Source organism: Cupressus sempervirens, chromosome 10 (genome assembly GCF_028749045.1).
Source record: "Cupressus sempervirens isolate cs-2001-9-10 chromosome 10, ASM2874904v1, whole genome shotgun sequence".
In the NCBI taxonomy this organism is placed as follows: domain Eukaryota; kingdom Viridiplantae; phylum Streptophyta; class Pinopsida; order Cupressales; family Cupressaceae; genus Cupressus; species Cupressus sempervirens.
The window spans coordinates 710820523-710845357 of NC_143127.1; the positions used below are offsets into that span (position 1 = coordinate 710820523).

At 34.8% G+C, this 24835-nt stretch overlaps 1 pseudogene; it reads right to left on the minus strand.

The window, feature by feature from the left end:
- Positions 1-23344: 23344 nt before the first annotated feature.
- LOC149535799 (protein DMP3 pseudogene) lies at positions 23345-24325 on the minus strand (annotated as a pseudogene).
- Positions 24326-24835: the final 510 nt, after the last annotated feature.

The following is a 24835-nucleotide window of genomic DNA, read 5'->3' on the forward strand; positions in this document are numbered from 1 at the left end:
TTGTTACAAGGGCAAGTGTGCAGAACCTAATGTGACAATGTACAAAAGATATGGTTGATCTATAGAAAACTGCATGAAAATAGAGTATTAGGAAAGTAGTTCCTATTGTATGATTGCTATAGTTCATTACAATTGTAGTGAAAGGTTGCACAGTGAATTGGAGACAATATATTGATCATTGATGATGTCAGAGACTGCGCATGCACAAAAGTTGCATGTGTGAAAGTTTGTGTATAATTATGAGCTGACATCATTAATTAAATGTGTATTTCATTTAATTAACGTGTGGAAAGCTTACTCAAGGATTTATTATTGAGCATGGTCTAAAGGAAAGATGTTTTCTGTGTTTTACATATAGAGAGGAGAGAAGACTTGTGAATTACTGAGTAGTAAAGCAATACAAAAGAAGAGTAACTTACCTATGCATGTAAGTGACCTTAAGGGTTATTGTTACTGAGTTCAGAGTTCCAGATCTGATTGCATGATTTGAAGGAGGAGTCTAACATGTTGGACAGAGGAAGAAGTGAAAGCTTGTTACACATCTATTATTATGAAAGGAATAGTATAGATTTCAATTGGACATTGGGTTCATTGATCTAATCCTGAAGTTGTTTGGACAGTGGGTTCAGCTGCCTTCCACAACTCCTAACAGGGTTGGAATCTCCTAATAGGGATTCAAAGTCTCCTACAAGGAACTCTTTGTACTAAATGTTGTAATAGACTACTAACAGGGTCTATCTGCTAAGAAGGAATATTCATATTAGTGCATCATTCCCAGTGAGGTTTTCCCTCTGATCAAGGGTTTCCCTAGTCAACATATCTGGTGTAATTGTTTATGTGCATCTCTTTATAGTTTTTGTTTACTTTGGTTGAATGGTCAAGATTGTTTAAGAGGATAAATGTTTTAAATAGTCATATAATTGATTCACTCTCCCCTCTTAGTTATATTGGTGGACTATTGTTTCTAACAAGATGAGCTTAATCCATTGGTGTGAAAATCCAAAGGCTTCAAAGGTTTTACATAAAAACCTCCAATCAACCATGTCATATGCTTTTTGAATGTCTAATTTCATGAACATGCTTGCCACTTTATTCTTATGGGATGAATGTAGCATTTCTTGTATGATGAGTATTCCATCTAGGATCAATATACCTAGAACAAAGCCAGTTTGTTCTTCTGATATAATCTTGGGAAGAATGAGTTTAAGTCAATTTGCTAAAATTTTAGATAAGATTTTATAGATAGTATTGCATAGAGCTATAGGTCTGAAATCTCCTAGGTTTTTGGAATCATATTTTTTAGGTGTTAGGTGAGAAAGGTGCAATTGATTTCAAACAGAAATGATCCATCATTTCTTAATGCTGCAATGGCTTTCCAAATATCAAAACTGATAATGACCCAACATTTTTGGTAGAAGAAAGTATGAAATCCATCTAGACCTAAAGATTTGTCAGGGTTGATGTTGAATAACACCATTCTGACTTCTTCCAAGGAAATAGGTTTGTTTAATGTTTTATTATCTTCTAATGTGACCACTCTAGGTATGGCTTCAAGCATTTTTGCTTGAACTACCCTATTCGAGCAATCATAGTTGTTTAATATGTTCTGAAAGTGACTCACAAAAATCTTAGCTATTTTGTCATGGTTTTCAGTGGTAGTACTCAATGGATCTTTGATTTTTATTACTTTGCTATTGGCTCTATTATGTAGGGTGGTGTTATGGAAAAATTTCTTATTTCAGTCTCCTTCTTCTAGCCATTTTTCTCTTGACTTTAATCTCCAAAAGACTTCTTCCTTTGTCAAAAGGTTTTCCTACTTGGCAAGCAATTCTTTTTCTAGATAAAAGTTGTCATTATTCATCCCCTTTTAAATTACTTATAAGCTTAATAATTTTAATCTTTCCTCGATCTCTAATTTTTCTTTAAATATATAATTGAAATGTTCTTTGTTCCACTTAAGTTTATTTTCTTTAATCATTTTCATCTTGGAGACAATAATGTACATTTTAGAACTTTTAAAATTACCTTGATTCCACCATTCTCTAATAAGTTCCATAAAGTTTTTGTCTAAAAGCCACATTTTTCACACTTGGATTTATAATAGGTTTATAAGGTTTAGAAAATTCAATTCTAACAGGATAGTGGTTTGATCCTACTATTTGTAGAATTGAGGATTGGATATTGGAATTTAATTCACTAAGTTCTTCGTTGAGAAAAAAATCTATCCAATTTCTCAGCTATATAAGAGAAATCTTTCCTTTTATTATTCCATGTGTACTTCCAATTATTAAGCGGGATATCGATTAGGTTGTTAAGGTCAAACCAATTTTTAAATTCTTTAGATGCTTGGGAAGCTTGTTGGATGCCTCCAAAATTTTCAGCTATATTTAAGATAGTGTTAAAATCAAGACCTATGAGAATGAGTTCATTTATGTCATTACTAATAAATATGCTAATTTCTTCCCATAAGATTTTTTTATCTGTGTTATAGATTGGGTCATAAATGTTTACTAAGATGAACTATAGGTTGGTTTTGATGCTTTTGACTCTGTTGCTCATCCAAGAGTTATTTTATTTTAATATATTTAGAGTAACTTTCCTGGGATTTGAAATCATACTTAAACCTCCTGAGGCTCCTCTAGATTCATGTAGGTTAATGTTCTAACTACCTAACTTTTTTTTTAGCTTGGTTCCTTCTTCCTTATTCAATTTTATTTCTTGTAGCATAATAATTTTAGATTCAAATTGTTTTAAGTTTTGCTTTAGTAATCATTTCTTACTAGGTCTATTTAAGCCCCTAGTATTCCAAGTAGTGATCTTCATACTTCCTTAGGAAGGATCTTCCCCTTCCTTGGATTAAGTAATTGGCTGATCTTTTGCTGCTCTTTTGCCTACCCATCAGCTTCTCTGAGTTCCTTAAGAGATTTCCTACCTCTTTCAACTTTCAATTTTCCATACTTGGGAGAGTTTATCCCTTCTTGGTTCATCAGAATACCTAGCTGCTCTATGTTCTCTTGTGCATTTAAAGTAATTTCAGATTGTTTTCCTTCTTTTTCATCTTTATCTTCATTTTCTAGTTCTTGTAACATTTTTTCTGTAAGGATTGCCTGATCATCTATAAGTCTATCATTTGTTGATGGTATCTTTCTAAAGCTACCCTCTTCAAAACCATCACCTTGAATTGTCATTGGTTCATCTTCGGTTATTTGTTGAAGATTAGCAAATCTCTTTTTAAGTCTTCAAAAGTGTAATTGTCTCCACCTAGTGTTAAAACTTGCTGCATTAGATCCTCTTTCTGTGATTCACTGCTCTTATCTATATTCTCAAAGCTAAATACTTGGATTAGTTCATTAGTTAATAATTCCAAGTTATCTTTCTCAATCTCATTTGAAATTACCCTTTCCAAGTCTTCATCCCTTGCTGAATCATTATTTAAGAAGTCACGAAAGTCTTTTGTTAAGGTTCCTTTATCTTGCTCTGGTCGATTTCCTTTACCTTGTGCTCACTGAAGTTATGATTAGAAGATTATTTTCTTGTGGATGGGGTCTACCAAAATTTGGTGAACTGATTTATTTCCTCTTTATTGGAGATTTTGGTTCCTTTACAAATTCTTCTTTCTGTTGCTGTGAGGTCTCCATATTTTCTTCTATATACTTAAGCTTTTCATGTTCTGGAGCTTCATTAATAAATAGATGGTTGTTTTCTATTTCTTCAATATTACTAATCAAGTTACCTAGGGACTTTTTTTCCTAGGACCTTGACTCTTTTTCTGATGCTTTTTCCTCCCCATTTATTACTCTTGTGTTCTTGTCCTTTTTTACTTTTTTTGATCTTTTCTTGAACTTCTTGTTGCTAGTAATTGTTCCTTGTTGCCTTGTGTTAGCTATATCTTGAATATTTTTAAAAAAAATTCTATTGACTTCTTTAGGGCTTTGATTTTCTCAAGTAGTCTATATTTTTAAAATAGGACCGATTCCTTTACAATCCTCCGTATTTGGTAATTCAATAGTTTCTTTACTATTTCCTGATATTGAGAGTTTTTCCTCTTTTGTGCTTTGAGATTCTTTCATTTTAACCTCTTGTGTTAACTCTACTACTTTCTTCTGTACTTTCTTGGAGATAGGAGGTGGGCTACTTTTGATCTTTGTAGATGGACTTGACAATGTTGTCTTATCTTTTGTAAGTGCACCAATTTCCAATACTGACTCTGCTTTCTCTATGGTATCCTAAAATGTCTTCAGTAGGCCTTTCTCATATATAGGATCCCTCTGATACTCTTTGATTCCTTATGTACATCATAGGGAATGTATTTTCAAGGTCCACAATTAATTGTAGATTTTTGAAAATGATTTTTCTCTCATTATGTAGTCTAATTATCTCTGAGATTTTACCTTCACATCTATGGTAGTTTAAGTTATAGATAGCTCTATTTGTTAATACTTTAATAGGATTGAATTCCATTTTATTTGCCTTATGGTTGATCAAAAGTTTGATATTATTGCAATATTTAAAAGATGCATCCATTCCAATCAAATCACCAATCTTGAGAACCCTATTTTCTTGATAATTTCTACATGCATTAGTTCTAGTGGGAGGGATTGAAGGGAGATCTAGGTTGGGATTAAGAAGTTTAACATTTCTTCCTTACAATCTAGTATCCACTCAAAGAATTTCATAGCATATCCTTTTAAGTAATAGTTAGAGACAAAGAGGAAGTCTTTTTTGACATATTCATCACTACAATGAATGTATACTAATCTAATAGAATGGTGAGAGATACTTACCTAGTTTTTGTAGAAATCCTTTAGCCAATTGATGAGATTGATCATTTCTGATTTTGGCCCATTCTAGAATGCAAATATACCAACATTTTGGCACTCCTGTCAATGATCTTCGCTATCTTGGTTACTAATAATAAGGAAATTTTTCTCAAATTTGATTGAATTGGGTCTAGGAGCCGAGAGGGGTTGAATGTTAGGATGAACAGAGGGTTTGGAATAGAATTCCTGCGATGAGGTGAAATATATGTATTAGGGGTGGCAAAGGAAGAATTGAGACTTGTGATCTCGGTCTTCCAAGGGTGACTCTTATAAAGATTCAGGGGATCCGTGTAGGAATCAGATAGAATACCTATTCGTTGAGAGAACAAAGGATTTTTATTTTGGTCTGCATATTTAGTGAGATTAAAAAAGTGAATTTGATTGTTAAGGCTTAAAGTAGAGAAAATGATAGGATGAAAACTATGCGAGCCTTGGGAGTTTAATAGTTTGGGAAATTCATAATAAAATTTTTGGGTTTTATTAGAGGTTTACTAATCTTATTCAAGGAGAAATGGAGTGAAGAGACCTAATTTGAATCCAAATTGGCTCAGGCATTGATATTCCTTTTCGCTTTTGTCAAAGTCTAAAGTTGTATCCTCCTTGCATGATTTGCCAGAATCTCTACTAAAGTGGCCCCTAATTTTTGAAATTTGTCTGTTGTCATCAGGTTGTTCTAGATCATTTTGCTCATCTAAGACTGAAAATGGATTCGTTGTTTTAACAACATAATTAAACTTTGCAAGGAGATTGTTATTGAGGAGAGGTACCACTAGTACATTAGGCCCCCATTTTTGACCAAAATTTTCGACCAAAGGCCTATTTGGGTTGTTAAATTATTTTTTTTTTCAAAAAATGGGCCCGATATGGTCGAAATTTCGACCAAATTTTGACTATGGTAAAATTGTTTAAATTTTGACCTTCAGAACATAAGAAAAGAGGTCACAGCAGTGTTAATTTTGTTTTGGGGCGCATCGTGACTGCAATGGGCGGGAGTTTGGTGCAGGGTCAACAGGAGAGGAGAAAGGAGGTAAGAATCTGGTCATTAGATATCATTCCAAGTTTGTTATCTATCAGAAAGTTGCAGAGGCAGATTCTAAAGCTATTCAATGCTTTTACATTTTCTCTTTCTCTTCTACTCATCGCAATTTAAAAAATAGAGCCACTGTTAATTCTTTCAGGTCACAAAGTTGTTTTATAGATGATGTTTAGGTTCAGGGTTAGCATATATTTAAGTGCAAGGATAAAGCTATAGAAAATTTATATTTCTGATATAATGCACTATTCATTTTTTGTATTTCTTTTGCATGCAGGGAATCTCAAGATGTCTTGGTGTTGGAAAACTCTAGATCGGAAACAAAGAATGTAATATGCCATAACTGCTCCCATTTGCTTTTTCACTCAAATTAGCAGCATTACCTCTGACAGAATTTGATCCAGACCCATTCACACAGGTTTGTGGCCATTTTACTATAGATTGCTTTGTAAGACATTAAACAAGAACTCAATCTTTAGGAGGATTGATATATTGTAGAACATCTGTATCTGCATTCCTTTCCTCTTCATTCCAGTAGTTTATTTTCATGTTTCTGTATGGCTTGCATCCACAACATGACCTTGTTGAGTCAGGAGTCTTTTTCACTACTTTATTTAAAGAAGAAAGGAAGCTTAGCTTGCAAGTTTTCAAAAGAACTTCATTGTAGAGTTTGGAGCCCCAGCAATGTAAATACTATGAGGAAACTATACGAGATGCATTTTTATAAGTTATACAAGCTTTCCTGGTGCAATCTAGAAGTACCATTTTAAGAAACTGTTTCTCCAAAATAGAAAATGTAATGTAGTGATTCTAGCAGATGATGTGCAGATGGGTATGCTTGTGTGGGAGAAAAAAGAAGAAGAAAAGAAGCAATTTTCTTTATCATCTCTAGCTAAAGACACAACTCATCCTCTTGAAGCTGTGTTATATTCTCTCATAGATAGTCCTGCTATAAATAATTATTCATTTTTCTCTCATGCTTGTGCTTTGAATGATTAGGAGTAGCGTGTATCTTGTTGGTGTTTCAAACTGCTAAAACTATCAAGCAGCAAAATGCTTAATATCACAGTGAAATGACTCACACAATCTAGGGATTAGCCAATTCCCAATATCAACAATATGAATGAATCACTATAACCCAACTTCAACAAAACCAAACGATGGTTTCCTACTCTTCTGGCTTTGCTAAACCAAGGTGGGTATACCTAGGGATAATTCTAATGCAACTATGTATGAAATTATCTTAGTTTCATTCTGATTCTCATCTGTTACCTTCACATACATACATAGCTCACTTCAATTCTTCAATGCTCTCAAACTTATACACATCCCTTATCAATAGATCTGGTCATAATTCTCCTAAAATTTACAAATATTCCTGAAAATAACAGCTACCTAAGACTCAGGAATTAGATATAAATGAGTTGAGACCAGCATTTATAATTCTTGAACAGGATTGAAATAATTTTGATTTTATAAGATGACTTGATATGCAGTAGCATAATTCATCCTTGTTTACTTCTGATTTATAGGACCAGTGCCTTATCCATTGGGCAAGAAATTGACTATTGGCGGGAGATCTAATTCAAATAACTTGTATAAGAATTAACCAACTGCAATCACCCATCTCCATTCTTATGCAATATCCCTTTTATGAACTCATAAACCCTACTGATTTACTGAAGCATTTATATAATTGCTTGAATTAAAAGCAACAATAAAACTAGCATACAACCCATCCAGACTACATTTAGCCAAATAAACCTTATTTAAATGACTTCAAAGTAAACAAACCCATAAACTAAAGACATAAATTGATGACACAGATATAATGTAAATACCCTATTGTATTATCATTTTCATATGACTAATACAATAACCAATAGAAAACAAATTGAATGCCCAGAATAGATTGCCATTTCTGTCATTTCAATTTGCTTATCAGAAAGTACAATGGAAGCAAACTCAAAACCCCTGCATACTATTGGACCGACTGTATATGTACTCTTTTTGAAAGAAAATAAAAAATTACACAAGTCTCAGACCATCACAATGCCTTGAAAACTCATTTATATAGATACGAGTTGTAACAAGCAAAGGGCTAATGTGATTGAGAGGTGTCCAAGGAACAAAACATTACACAAAAGACAAAAAGGTCACAACAGAATGCTAGGTGTATCAAATATTATTTTAGGTAGGCCCGTTCCTGTTACTGCTGTACTTATCAACTTCTGATTTGTCTCTCATTGTTCCAGATCCTCAGAATATGTGGTTGCTAGGCTAGCCAATGAGGGGTGACCTTGTGATGCCTTCAGATTAGTTTGTTCTTGTGGGTTTTCACTGCTTTCACCTTGAGCAGGCACTATTTCCTTTTCACTTTCTTCTTCCTTCAATTCTGGTGTTGATGTGTCAATGACTTGCACCTCATCTTCATGTTCCCTATCATTATCTGAACTACCTTCCTCCAACTACTGGTCTAAAGGAATATCTACCATCCATGTGTTAAACTCTATGTCATCCAGCCAGCTGAACCGCAGGATATCATCTTGTTTCTTTAATATATAATCAACCTCCTTTTCAAAACCAACAAATTCTTGCCTCAAATAATCAAAAAATAACTGGACTTTAACCAATTCCTCTGTCATGGTGGCCCACCAGGCATGCCCCTTTTCATAAACAACTTTATTTATCCTTATGCAGAAAAGGTCATCCAGTTGTTTACTCCATTCATCCTTATTTTTGAATTGGTTCTTTCTATCCAAAGCACAGGAAACAGATCAAATTTTTGATTCTTGTATTTATTCAAATAAGAAACAATTTTTAGTTGCAAAGCAACTCTCCTGTTATCAAAATCTGTCAAGTCATTAGCAATATCATATAATTTTTGAATATGGTCATTTGAAGACCTTATATCTGAATAACATAAAAGGGTGATTTCTTTTTCCCTTTTTCCCCACTTGTTAACAATAGGCTTGAGGATTTTATCATGGGTTTTTAGTTGCTCCCATATACTTATTACTCTTGCCAACTGATCAAAAAACAAGGGCCATTCAATCTTATCTACCAAATACATTAGGGCCTTTCTAAGCTTATCCTCATATTGCGTATTTAACTCTACATGTAAAGCCCATAGCTTATTTTTTTCTTCTTCAAAATCCTCAGCTGTATAATATTCTGGCCTTTGAGGTGTGTCTAGTAGTTCTAGAAGGGGGGTGGATTTAAAAGGTTCCACTGGAGGACGGGGGTATGTTATTCTTGGCCTTGTGGACTTCCCCATTACCTTGTTTTCAAGTTCAATTCTCCTTTTTACCTCCCTATTATAGGCCTCAAGAAGTGTTTCATATTTACCTTGTAACTCAGACATGGCCTGTTCCTCCTTCTTTGTAGTATCCAAAAGAAACTTGGAAGATTCCACATTCCAAGATGTTGCCTACACATGTGAGGTATCAGCAACTCTTCTCACAATTAAGCTTCCCATCAAGCCAGAGTCATCTGACTGTGATGATGTGGCTCTGGATCCTCTTCTCAGTGACCAACTGACCAATGCAACTTGATCTTCAACGAATGTAGTGCCTTGAAAGTTCTCTTTATTCTAGTCTTGCAAAGTCAATTTATTTGAAACAGAACTAAAAACTAAAGCATCAACAATATCCCAATTTGGCAACAATAAAATGTTAGATTCCTTGACCATTTTCCTCCCTTCCTCAGGGCTTATATTTTGCAATTCTTTTATCATTTCTTGTTTAGTTTGGTTCTGAATGGAAGTTTCATCCATTTCTGGATGCTCTGTTTTCATCTTTTTACATTTCTCCTAAAAAATGTTCATGTTTTCCCTCCATGCAAACTGCTGAAAAGCCCTAGATTTAACAAAACTGTCATCAGTCAAAAATTTATGACTTGCTTGCTCTAACATAGGGTCTAATTCCCTGCCACTATAATCTGATACAATTAGATCCAAACTTGGGAGGGAAGGTTCTAGAGGGTTACCCTCATCTAATTCTGCTTGAGTAATAAAAATACCTCCCTATGATCCCATCTGTTTGATCTGTTCACCAGTGAGATGTTCTTCTCCAATCCTTAGAGGGGACTGAGTGGGCGAATATTCATCAACTTGAGGCCTTTCTTCTGTTATTACCTTTTGCCTCTTAGGACTAGGCTCATCAGTTCTCTCCTCTTGGGCTATACTAGTGGATCCTTTTATTTGTTTGCCCTTATATATAGGAACCCTTTTATTTTGAATTATAGTATACCTAGGCCTCTTTTGTACAATTATTTTACCAGCTCCCACATTTGGGGTGAAAGTCAATCTCCTTATGACCTCTCTGGCTTTATCAGGATAGGAATCAATAAAAATTTGTTTCCTTTCATTCATGACTTCCATTATTTTAGGGAAGGTATTCATGAGTTTACTTATTTTGTCAACCTCTGTAACAACATTATCTAAAGGATCATATTTATTATCAAAACAATGAATGAATTCTAAGACTCGAGCATAAACTCTCCACTTTTCCTTTTTAGTTTCCTACTCTTGCAATGAGAATTCATTCCTTATAATGTCCTTTGGATAATAAGAATTGTGCTTGACTGGTCCCAACTTGATTCTATGCCTCAACATCTGATTGAAAAATCCCTCAGAATCACAAAAACAGGGATGAGAGACACCCATCATATACTGCTCCAAAATTTTATGCAAAAAGAGCCATCCCCCTTTTGTAATCACAAATTGATGGGCCACGGTGCAAGTAGGGAAAATTGACCCTAATTGCCTTTTCAACAAAAACATTTCTTCAACTCCCCCTAACTGCCACAAAACTTCAGCCACTCCTTCCCTCAAAGGTAATTGGTAAGGCAAAACATGAGGACTCCCTTTAAAACCATATATTCTGAAAATAGTAGAAACAGATTAAGGGATGATATCTCCCCAATTATGTGAAACTTTCAAGTCATGGGGGTTATCCATAGGCCTAATGAGACTCATTAGTGCTTTAGGGATTCTGAGATTGTCACTCAATATAAGGCACCTTAGCTTAGAAGCAAAATATCTATCAAATATGACAAAACTAGCATTAATTGCATCCCAAGTCATATCTGCACTCCACAACTGGACTGGCAGTATTTCCCCATTCTTTTCTTTGTTTAGTTCCATCTCATTACCTTGCCCTTCACAATCCCAACTAAACCAATGTGAATTTCTTTAGCCAAAAAGGAAACAAAATAAAAAATAACATCTACACCGTAGGAAGCAATCTGAACCATCATGTACATGAAACCAATGGGCATAAGTTCTTGCTCATCTTCACCAAAAACTCAGCATAAGGTCATGTATATCTCTATAGCTCGAGAAGTAAAAAGACTCTTCTTAAAAGGCTCTCTAGAGGCTGCAGTAATTACTGGAAAAGTTCCTATTACCAATATGTGCCCTCAGTGCACCTCCCCTGATTACATCCTTCTTTGCTTTATATTCATTCTCTAATTCTAGCAGATTGATTTGCACATGGTAATCTGATAATGGTTCCAGGTGAAAAACCTCTCTAATTTCTTCAAGAGTAATTGAGACTAGAGGCATACCATTCTTTCTTCTCACAACCCTAATGGCTTGGTCATAATTCTTAGCAATGGCTTCAAGAAAATCATAATCCATGAAAACACTTGGGACTACTAACTTTCCCAAATCAAAATTCCAGACATTAGCATGCGGGGCAAACAACTTCCTTTCTGAAAACTACTTTTTAAATAGGATAAGACCAGTTTGAGTAGTTTTTGTATCCCTTACCCAATTCCCCTTATCATATAGGCCATCCGTAATTTTAAGCCTAGGGTTTAAGGAAATCAATTTTTTAACTTGTGCAGGCTCTACAATAGACTCTGGGAGTAATTCTAATAAATCATCATGGAAATTCCTTTCCATATAGTTAATTTGCCCAGAAAATGGCTTCTTAGGAGGCATTTTGACAGTATTGAGAGAACTGGAATGCCATAGAGGTTATAGTATGAGTACTTACTTTACTTGTTGAACTTGTTCTTCTCTGAAGCTCTGCAATTGATCTCGAACAACCGAGGAATAGTTTTCATGTTCTTACCGAGCTTAACATGACAAAATCAATAGGCTCTTGTGCTCATAAAATCTGTAATCTCTGTTCGCGTGGGATTGGAATTAATGAAAATATCCTGTATTATACTCTATTTTTTCCACACGCGAAGCTTTCATTTATCATAAATGCGCAGGATAGAAAAACAGAGTGGCGTCGCATTTTCTTTTTTAAACTTGTGCCATTGATCCATGAAAAATCCTACGACCTAGGAATGACAACTAGGCTGACTCAGCTTTCTTCTTAACAAATTGGCAGTCAAACCAATGAAATACCTCCATCTATAGCTTTCCTTCAAGGTTGGCACTTCAAACTAGGCCCACGGATGACCACGAACACATGTCATCAACTCGCTAACTCATTATACATAACTCTCGAGCACCTTTCCACATTGAGCTAGCGATAACCACTGATCTTACTTTAATCATGTGGCAGATAATTGAAACAACCTTTAAGAACACAATGGTGGGTCCCTTGCTCGTTAACTTTCTATACTTATTTATTGCACATCTCCTCATAGTGAGTTAACGAGCGTCGTCGATCTAGATTTGATCTTGCAGTCAGCAATTTACTGCAATAGTGGTGGGTCACCACTCGCTAACTTGCTATACATAACTTCCAAGCACTTCTTCATAGCGAGCTAATGATGGCCTTTGATCCTGGCTCAATCTCATGATCAGAAATCTTTGTACTCTATACAGGGGAAGTGGGTCCATGATACCGCTGTCACTGAGCTGGCTCAACACACTGGCACATATATATATTTTTAAATCTCTTAATGACATCACATGTCTTGGGCCTCACCATGTTTATGACTTTCAAGTGGGTCGCTATGTCGCTACCGGCAAAAAAAACCAACAATCCGGCTAGCAACATGGCGAGCTCCGACGAATCAAAGTTTTTCAGCTCAAAGATATTTCAACAGGATGCCACCATGTAATTTGATCTGCACAGCTCTGCCTTATCACATCACTCATCTGGGGCCCACCTTTGAGGATTTTTTAGTTACATTACCATTTTGTGAGCAATCGCTACATTACTACTGGCATAAAAACCACAAATCTGGCTAGCGATATGGTGAGGTCTAGTAAGCACTTTAAAAACAACGCTCGAAAAAAGAAACTACAAAAGACAATAACCTGCAGAGGGACAAAAGTGAAACGTGCACCATATCTTCCTCGGGATCCTCAAAGTTACTTCTGATCTCAGAAAGACGTCGTCTTTGGAAAATCTGGGCATTCGCTATATCGCCACCGGCAAGTCGCAAGTGTTTTCAGTTAGCGACTTGGCAAATTGCTGGATAAAATTAAACTCTGGTGACACCACTTGCAAATATTTCCACGTGCCTTTCTTCTTGAAACTGACTGGTCTGGGACATAGTACATGGTCAATAGATATGTAATAAGACCCTATGAAAGTCCTTTTTGATATGTTTGTAATCATTTTAGTTAGATTTGAAAACATTAATTAACAAATACCACATGTGCAGATATAAACATTAATCACAACATGTCCAATTTATTTGTAGGTATATTTTCCTGTGAAGAAAGACTATGCTTGACAATATGAACCCAGAACAAAATAATGAGACAATGGCTGCATTGTGGGCTCAGTTCCGAAGAAAACCTGATAAATGTTATTGTCCTTGCAAAAAGTGTACGGGCTTAAAGAATCGAAGAATTCTAATCACAACAGCCCAGAGTCATTGTAGGCAATATGGTCATGTTGAATGGGGCCATGATTTTTGTCCATTGCTAAATGTGGATTTCCTACTGGAGGAACATGGAGGCGTGAATATCCAAGCTAAGGATAAAACTCCCATGGAAGAAGATGATAATGTGCCAAAGGACATGATTGAAGAAGATGGGATTGAAGCAAGTGATGAAGAGGCTCACAATGATGGTACTAGCGAATCTGATAATAATGATGAAGATGGTCTTGATATACCTTTACTTGAGAAGGCACATGAGCCCTTATACGAAGGCTACCAAACAACTCTACTGTCGGCTATAGTGTTGTTGGTGAACTTAAAGGTTATGAATAGTATATCCAATGTAGCAATGTCACATATGCTAAGTTATGTCATTTTTGTCATCTTCAATGTTAGCATACAATTACTATTCATTATATTAACAATGCATATTTGTTGTTGTAGGTTGATTAGTGAGTTTTTGTTACCACCATCAAAAATTTTGCCTCATTCGTACCGAGAATTATCTAACATTATGGATCAGATTGGAATGAAGTATCAAACAATACATGCATGTCCGAATGATCACATTCTATATTATAAACAACATGAATTTGCAACAAAATGCCCTGATTGTCATGTTAGTAGATATTGGTCAGATCAAATAACAAAAAAAGTGCCTCACAAGGTTCTTCAGTACATTCTCATTATTCCACGTCTTGAACGGTTATTCAGGTGCACTAGCTTGGCACAATTTATGGATTACCATGCACACAATAGAAGTCAGGATGACATTATGCAAATGCCTGCCGATGGTTCTGCATTTAAAGAGATAGAAGAAACATGGTCACACTTTAAAGAAGAACCTCGTAATCTGAAACTTTTATTGGCAGCGGACGGTGTCAATCCATATGGAGATATGAGATCTGTTTACTCAGTATCGCCTATTTTTGTTATTAACAATAACATTCCTCCTTGGATGTCCATAAATAGGGAGCACATAATGTTGTCAATGGTTGTGCCAGGTATTTTTTTATTTTATAGTTATCTAAATTAATTTATAAATAGTGCATGAAAATGGTTATAATAATTACGTAATGTTTATGTTCATTCAATTGCTAGGTAAATACCAAGTTAAATATATGAACATGTATATTGAGCCCCTAATTGACGAGTTGTTGAAGTTATGGAATGACATCACTATATATGACATCTCTAGACCGATAGGACATCGACAATTTCAATTCCATGCGATGCTTGTATGGACAATACATGATGCCCCTAGGCTAACTCATTTTTGCGGTATGTTATATTGTTAAGATTACATATTTTTGGTATTTTATAGTGGTTATACATTACTATCGAATGCTTAAGTTGCGCGTGATCATTGTACATGATCTTTTAGGTCTTCAGACAAAAAGAAAATTTGCATGTCTAGTTTGTCGTCCGAAGATGAAATGTCATCATTCAAGAAGTTTAGGAAAGCAGGTGTTTGATGAGTTTAGACACTTTCTCCACCATAATCATAAGTATCAAATTGCCGAAAAACATCTTTTCAATGGGAAATAAGAGACATCATCAAGGCCACGAAGAATGACACCTCATTTATGGAAGTTGGAATACGATCGACTAAATCGTTGAGGTAATGTCCAATTGGTCGTTCGAAGTTTACAATTTGTATTTTGATATTGTCTTATATTTACTAATGCTGTAACTGATGCTCATGAAGGTCGTCAAGGCATCAATGACCAACTTCCTAGAGGAATGAAAAGTTATCCTACTCAATTTAGTAGGTTACCATACTACAAGGATCTCCCAATCGCGCATTTGTTTGATGCTATGCATATTAGAAATAATGTAACAGAGACACTATAGAAAATGTTGGATGGAAGACATGATAGAGAACAAATTGCTAAAATTTGTACTAACATTCATGAATCTAATCATACACTAAAAGTTTTCATTGAATTAAATAGGAATGGAGACCGCATAAATACAAGTGCCCTTCCTTGGTTATTAACGGAGCAAAAAAGTGATACATTAAAAGAAGTCATAAAAAAAACAAAATTTCCAACAGGATTTGTTGCAAATATAAGCACTCTTCTATCAAAGAAAGGTGATTTTGGGCCAGGGTTGAAGACAAATGATTGACATACCTTCCTCAAGGTAAGTCATGTTTTCTATTTACAGTATATTTGTAAGATTGAATGTAGTACCAGTTGCATTATTGAATAATATATTGAAATGATCATTTTTAATGATTGCAGTTCATCCTACCTCTATCCCTTCCACAAAAGTTTGACAATAGTATTAAACAAGTTATATATGATCTTGGAAAATACATGAGGTTAGAAGAGTGTTTTTTCTTAGATTTGTAGCTTTTTATTTGAAATCTATTGTATAATTTTATTTGAAATCTCCTCTATGTTTTTTTGAGTGTTGAATCTCTTTTAGGTGGTTATCATCTAAAGAAATTGATAAAAAATACATAAAATATTGGAAGAGAAAAATTCCATAGCTTATGTGTGAAATGCAAAAGTGTTTACCTCCAACATTTTTCAATGCTCAAGAACACTACCTCATACATCAAGTTGAGGAGATTGAATTGTGTGGACCTGTACAAGCTAGATCAATGTGGATGGTTGAGAGACACTTGAAATTTATGAAGGGCTTGGTTCGACAAAGAGCACGTCCTGAGGGTTCTATGATAAAGGGATATATGATATACTAGACCATGGTGTATATTAGTGAATATCTTCCAAAATTTGCAACAGGTATCCATGTAGATTGCATTTGGGATCCCAACTGTAATGACAAATTCAAAGGGGAGTACCTGACAGGGAAAGGTAGATTGAGGAGGGTGATAGGTAATTATAAGTTTTTTTTTGTAATTTAACAATTCTTATACATCATCAATATATATAAGTTGTTTCTAACTGGTGTAATTGTCTTCTTTATAGTTGGTCGTGAGTGGAATGCACTACATTTTTACATTGCAAACAATCTTGATTAGATGACAGTGTGGATTGAACAATCTCAAGAAAATGGTCGCTCATTAACATGGGATGGTGTTGCATCGTTGGTTAAAAAAGCTCATCGTAATGGAGATCCCAAGGTTACGCCAATGGTACTTGATCTAATATATGGCTTAAGAGATACAAAGGTATGCATAAGATTGCTAATCATGAGACATAAGTTTAATATCAATTCATAGATCAATGAGAAGATTCTTGACATGTTTGAATAATTTCAAGTCAAACACCATAAAGCTATGTACTACCATAGCTATAAATTACACACAAAAAAGTTAGATGAAACGAAGAAAACGTGTGATTCTAGGATAAGTGTTGTCTTCATGGTCACCAATATTTCATCTAGAACTGACATACATCCTCAACAATTTGAAAATCGATACTATGGCATTTTGGATGATATACTTGAGTGCGACTTTGATTCATTCAAAATAGTTCTATTTTTCGTCAAATGGTTTAGGTTACGACTGAATTGAAATGATCTTGATAGGACTATTATTGAACATGATAGTGGATTTACTATGATTAATACAAGGTCATTTGAGCCTGTCAGAGATGAGCCCTATGTTCTTCCAAGTCAATGCGAGCAAGTGTTTTACTTTGGTGTTCTAGACAAACTAGGTTGGTCATTTGTTGTTAGACATGATCCAAGAGGAAGGCTAGTAAAGTATAATGTGATCGAAGAAGAAGATATTGAAGAAGCACAAGAGGAAGTAAATTTTGACCTTCATTGGTCGAAATTTCGACCAATTCCTACATGACCTTAGACAATGGCTTGCTGGGTTTTCGACCAATAGATTGGTCAAAATTTTGACCAACTAGTGAGTTGGTCAAAATTTTGACCAGAAAAATATTGACCAATGGGTTGGTCGAATTTGGTCAAAATTTGGTCAAAAATTGGGTCAAAAATTTGACCAATAAAGGTAAAAAATTGAACCCAAATGTACTAGTGTGCATCAGTGTGGATTCTCCCCAACTTTTTTCTTTCCTTGCTAAGGTTTCAGAATACCAGCAATGGATGCAGCACCAACTGAACATTAGGTTTTGATTTCTTCGCCAAAAACCCTATCTTCTTAGCTTGCCAACCTTGACCGCTTTGTTGTTTGTCTTCAATCGCATAGTTCACATTTTTTGCATTATTGATGTCTATTCTATTTGCCATTTTTTTTGAGACAATCATTTTTTTTTAAAATTAAGTAATTAAGTTATTAAAAATATTTGTAGTGCCTACCCTTGTTCACATCTTTTCTAGACTTATTGTTATCAGACTATGTAGACTAGTTTTATGTTGATGGTTTAGTGGTGTTGTTTTGACACTATCAGATATTATGATAAGGATTCCGTTGATATATGATGAGATTATTTAGACTTTACATTTCATGTATGTATGATGATCATTACATTGTTTTCAGTTATTAATGATGATTAGTTAGATGGTTTATTATCTCATGTGTTTTATTATGGTTACTTACCCCATACTTGCATGTGTATGGTGTGCTTGTTTTCTTATTGTATGGCGTTTCTGATGTGGTTAAGGACGGGAGTCGTAGTCACCTACTTAGTCGGGATCTACACGATGCACCACTTTCTGCCATTGTCTGTTTAGCTTAACATTATATATTGTATGTACATGCATGGTTTTTCTGCAGGTTGCAGGTACCGGGTATCAACTTCCCTGAATTGCCAAGATGAGCGTACCCTATTATACTATCTCAATGATAAGAGAAGGGAGATAAATTCTCAAGTCCAAATCCCAAACCTAAAAACCATTTGTCCTAGTGAGTTAGGACAAGTATCAAAGTTGAATACCCACCGAATGTGTCGGATGACATATTTCATGATTTTTAACCCTTTAGATTTATTTTGTATGATTTGTTCTGTGATGGGTTTTCATATTTTGTCTTGAAGGTCTATGGTGAATTTTCCATTAATTAAGTCTTAATAAATAGATTTAATTAATAAATTATTTATTTGAGAAAATTAATAAAATACTATGATCTTTGATATTTTGATTGTAATGTGAATTATTGGGGAAAAGAAATTAAATAAAAGAAAAGTAGAAATTAAAATTAATAATAATTATAAAATAATAATAAAGTAATAAATAAAATAATAATAATAAAAGTTATAAAAGATTAAAATGAAAGTTATAAAATTTAAATAGAAATTATTGGAGTTATAAGCTTGCATGGGAGTTAACATATGTCAACAACACGGGGGTTAGTGCATCAATTAAGCACAAGGTGTCTACAATTCTATGACTCATCAAAAAGAATTGGAAAAGACTCATGCTTAGTTGGTGATGCCTTTCAGCGGTTTCAAGAAGCATTCTAAAAGTTTCTTGAGAGCTCTTTGTATTCAAGCATTCATAGAAGCTTAGGGAGAGGGTGGAGAGCAATTTGGAGCATTGGAGGACTCAAGAACTCTGAAGAAGGGAGCTTGCTCTGCGGGTTTTCTGAGGAAGAGCGAATTAGCATCAGAATCCGGGTAGATTCTTGTGATTTTACTTATGATATTTTTGCATCATGCATTCCTATCTTCATTGTGTTTGTTTTATGTGTCTGAAACTTCTCTATGATTGAATCTGTAACTGAAATTGGAATCTAGATATGCTATTTGGTTGAGAAGAAAACAATAGAAAAACCCTAGATCCAATTGAGGAGAAATAATTAGATATGAATCGGATTTGGGTTCGAATTTATATTAAATTAGAAAGACAAGATTTGGAATTAAAATAGAAATTTTATGATGAAAATTCGAATGATTAGATGTAATCTTTCTATCAATTATATTTTTAGATGCATATGCATAAACCCTTTTATGGTTAAATTTAGAGAACAATTATTTTAAGAGGAAATTTTTAATTCATCGCAAACTGCCCTGTCGTTGCCTCTTGGATAGACCCGAACTTAGTCATTCATAACTTTTTATTGTGATCGAATTTATTCGATTGCTCCAATCAAAATTGGCATGACTTGGCCCTCTCGAACATATTTCAATTTCAACCCAATCCAATGGTTCATTAGGGATATATGCCCGTCGTACTGAGACTGTTTTATTCAAGGACATATATTTCTCCATTTCCCATAACCAAGAGTTCTTTATGCTAAAACTTCACAAGAAAAAAATAATATACCTAAGCATGGAATGGATTAAAGATATTATTGCAATCTTCCCTTATTAGAATCTTATTAATATGCATTAGTTTTATATGGTTTATTATCTAATCTAATTAAATCAAATTTAAGTAATATTAGTTAATAGTAGAAGAAGTGTAATTAATTATTAGTCAATCTAAGTAAATGGATTTTTAAATGAGAGAAAATTAAAAGAAAAGAGATTTTAATATAGTGGAATTTTTATAATGTATATTGAATACTATTTAATATATATTAAACAATTTTAGAGTTGTTTAATGAAGATGATAATGTTAAGAATTTGGAGATTATTCATGTTAAAATCTACAGTGAGTCTTATTGGTTTGTGATAGGGATCTTTTTCAAACAACGTTTACATAGACAAAATATTATTAGTACAATTAGCAAATGGAGTCTAATAGTTTTGAGGAGAAACTTTTATCTATCAAACAAATACATGGGTTAGGAAAAACGTGAAATTTATCCACTTAATATAATTTGGGAATATGTAAACTAAGACTTTTAAATTCAAATTTGAAAACTTAGTAAAACCAAAACATGTGTTTGCATCGTGTATTCTATATGCTTCTTGTTTTGGGTTTTGGGTTAACTAGTGTTGACCAGTCCTAGGTTGTTACCAGAGGCTCAGGAGTTATGAGATGTGTTGGCATGTTGATCTTATTTGGTCTCGATCTTTATAAGCCCAACCATGGTAATGTGATTGTATGCTCTATGAAATGTTTGTATTTACTGTTTGTATTTGTTCATCAGTCTTCATGTGTGAAGCTGAGATGTATGTGTATGAGACACTTGAGCTAATCATTTTTGAGTTATCGATCAGTTATCCTTGATTATTTTCTAGTCACCATGATGGGACTGAGATGTGGATTTATTCTTGATGATGTCATGTTGTGACATGTTTGACTCAACCATTTCTGGAGTCTTCGATCAATATGATTGAGGTATATATTTTGGTTATTGAGAACCATTGGATACTTTGATTATCAGTGATACTTCAGTTGCCAATAGAGAGCTGTTGTGTTCATGTTTTTCTATGGATGTTTGCTCATGGAGATTTGATGCTTTTATGCATATTTAATGATTTTATGGATTATCTTTTGTGATTTTGAGATTTATGAGTACATGGGCATTAGGGTAGGATATCTGCTTGTAGTGACGGGAAGTGGCTTGCAATGGGGGTCGGGGCCCTAAGAGGCTGCCAGGGTAACTCATTGTAAGTTGGATTAATAAGTGATAACATTCACACCTAATACTAACAAAATGAACCTAAAAAGATAAGTGTTTTGTTCTCGCCCATGCCTTGAGTGCTTGTACAGGCTAGGATGGGAGTAGTGAGACGCATGGTTGCGACCTTGCATTCCGTAGTATGCCTCGTCAGTATGAGAGGATACTAGTGGCCGCATGAAATCAGTATGGACCCGTGGAGTTTAGCTAACTGCCAGGGTAACTTGTACGTGATAATTGCGATGACACTTTCCCGCTTGCATAGTAGGTTCTTACATGTCATTGTGTGCCTCTGGGAAGTAGATGTCAGTTTCGTGATTGAAACCTTGAGTTAGTATACTTTTAGGATTCTTGGACTATAGAGATTTGTGCTATGTGTTATGGATAGCCTGTTTGGGACTTGAGATTATCTCCTCAGCACGGTGGGAGTGGACCACTTAGGTACCATGCGGTCGGGTGGTAGTGTATTTTCCACTCTTATCATTTGAGATACATCGAGACATCGTGGCTGATGCATCCTTCGTGATGGTGGATACGTATCCTTTCATTGATGATTAGCATATGTTAGATGATGTTATCTTATGCTTATATTTGCATGTTAGATTACTTTCTACATATGATGTTGTATATGTTAGGAGTGACATTCCTACTATGTTAATACCGATGATCCTTTTGGTGATTTGGGATGTTACGCACGGAGGGATGGCTAGGGCCCACGATGGTCTAATGATGCTATTTATGGTTGGGAGGAACCGTGCACTTAATTTATTTTGTTTGATCTTTATGATGGATGAATATGTCTTCTATGATGATGTATCATGTGATTGTCTTTGATGTATCATGGATTAGAATAGGATGATGTACCTTATTTCACATATGTATATTCTTTTAAGCCTTCATACCCTGTGACATGTACAGTGGATGATTGAGCATTTGGAAATGTAATGTATGAACATTGGACTTATCATTATTATTTCATGTGGTTATTGTACTAGATGGATTCATGTATGTAATTCAACGTTAAGGGATCTTAAAGAATGTAATCTGTTATGTATGTTATGTTTACTTTTCAGATGGACATTGCTATTGCTTCCGTTATTGTGAATAAGTTATGTATGGTATTTACTTTCATGTATAAAAAAAAATGTTACCAAACTTAGTGAAATTCTAGGTTAATTCTTTGGATCCCTTGGCGGGGCATTACAATATTAACTATTCAAATATAATATATTTTTTATGAAACAATTTTTGTAAATGTGAGAGTAATACAAAGATATCATTGACCCTCCACAATATTATTATTTTGATACAAATATAATAGTTAAACTTTAGTTGTACTTATCATCTCATTTTTTAAAGCAATGAGATGGAAAATTTTTTTTTTTTTCATAAATTAATAAAGTTAAGCATTTTGCATCTAACTTTATTAAACCCTAAAATATAATATTGTTAGACATATCCATGACGTTTGATTGGTTTAAACTATAACATTTAATCAGGAGATAGATTCTACTCAGTATCTGTAGTTCTAGAACTAAAAAAGACAATAGGGAGAACTTTCCCAATAGTTGTCTACAACAAGTACAATAAAAAAAAGTCTTACTATTCTTATACACATTTTTAAAATATTTAAAACATTCTAAATTAAATTTAATCTTACAAACTTTTTTATTCACATATTCATAGTTCTTATTTTCGTCACATATTTCCTTACATTTTCTCTATATTATTATTTTTTCTTTTTATTCAAAGAAGCCAAACAAAAACTCACAATAATTGAAAAACAACCTTCAAGATACCCAATAGAAACGCATAGCCTCTTTACCAAAAGAAATTCAATCTAATAAAATAGAAGGAACTCATGACAACATAGAATGAAGACGTGACATTTTCCTTCTGGCAAGTACTTGGTAGGAGAGTCTTTATATTCATCCTATAATAATTAGTCCATTGGAACATTAAAACCTAATCCATTATCATGAAATTAGATCTATGAGAAAAAAATTAATGATGTCCATAGACCAAATGATCTAAAGAACCACACTACAGATAGTGGGACAGATACCCCAAGCTTCAAAAACTTCATCATCCATCTCAAACATAAACTAGTACCCGGAGTTTGTAAAGGGTACAATCCACACTCAAAAAGGGCACTGGCTAATCTCTAAACAAAATGTACCAAAGACAGAAAAAAAAGTCAAACATGATTCTTTTTTCAATTCACGAAAACACAGTGAATTTTTTAAAAAAATTTGTTGTTTTCAATCACAAAATATATAGATCATGAAGATCAAATGCTGAAAATTTCAAAAAAATCATTATGTTTTCATTTTTTTGAAATTTAATCAACAATACAATTTATAGAGCGGTTAGCCGCGTCCCTAAGAAAAAACCAAAAGAAATCAAGTTTGTAATGTGTACATCAATCCCTCTTAAACCTAAACAAACTACAGACTAAATCTATTCCTAGTGACTTGGAAATGAACTAGTTAGCAACAGGGTATCCAATTCCATGGCGTGTGGTAGGAAAGACAACGAAGAGCACACTAGCGAAGAATCCAATCCCAATGGGAAGAGTCCTAAGAACCTGCTTTGCATCCTCTCCCTGGTGAGCCCAAAAACACTCGACCACATTTTCATTGAACAGGGCAACCGTAATGAACACCAAGAGAGACATAAGTGCATGAACAAAATCCAGAGGACCAAGCTTATACTGCGCACAATCAGGCACCTCCCCTTCAACATACTGGAACGTCCACAACCCCTTGGGAGTGGTCAATCCATAGTATATTTTCCCATCGGAGCCCTTAAAGCTGTCAGTAAAAGACACCATGAAACATGCAATCCCAAACCCAATAAGAAGCCCTGCAGTCATGTAGCGCATCCCCTCGTTGCATTCTCCATTGTTGGAGAAAATGGGGACGAGAACTTGAAAGGCGAGGAGGGTACCAGTTGGAAGAAGGTTTGCCAGATTGGCAGAGTATGTAAAGGCTTTCTGTGTCATTGTTCTTTTTAGGGCATCCATGGCCTCTTTTGAGCTCCGTGTGTTTCCCATTGCAGTGTTGCACATCGGAGGTCTCGAGGTCGAACCCTGCTCCTTGCAGGGGCCATTGTGGACACTGATGTCTATTGTTTGTTCTGCCGGTACAACAATTGTGAGGCCCGATTGCTGCTGCCTCCCTTTCATGGCCGCCTCTGTTTCCATTCTGTAATAGATTTTTTAGCCCTCTTTTATACTTGGAAGTTTTTTAGGTGCCCCTTCTAGCCTTTTGGGTTTCTTTTTTCCTCTGGTTCGGCGGCGGAAGCGGTGTTGATTTGGGGTTGTGGTGGGGGATCGATTTATAGTTGGGTTCATGACTGGATTTTGTTCACGAGATCCATGAAATTGGAGGGGTTTTGCAGTTTGGGCCACGGTAATCTCAATGGATTCTCACGGGGTTGTTACAGTCTTTGTTTTTCATGCGAGTCGGTGTTGCCATTAACTGGACAACTCGTTCTGTGTCCGTTTGTTCATTTTCACAGAACTTCCTGTGCGTGCATGTACACCATTTTGTTTGAGAATTTTGCCCACTTTTTCTGCAGCGGTTGTAAAAATGAAATAGATAGTTCGAGTCAGGAGGGAACGTTCCCTGTGAATCGACGGGGGCGTGGTTATGCTCCATAAATGCGTCTTCATCAAAATCTTGTTGCATTTTTATTAAGTCTTTTTTTTCCATATACATTTTCTATGTTGTACATCTGAAAATTTTGAAAAAAAGGGTTGTTTAGTCAATCTGACAAAAAAGAGTT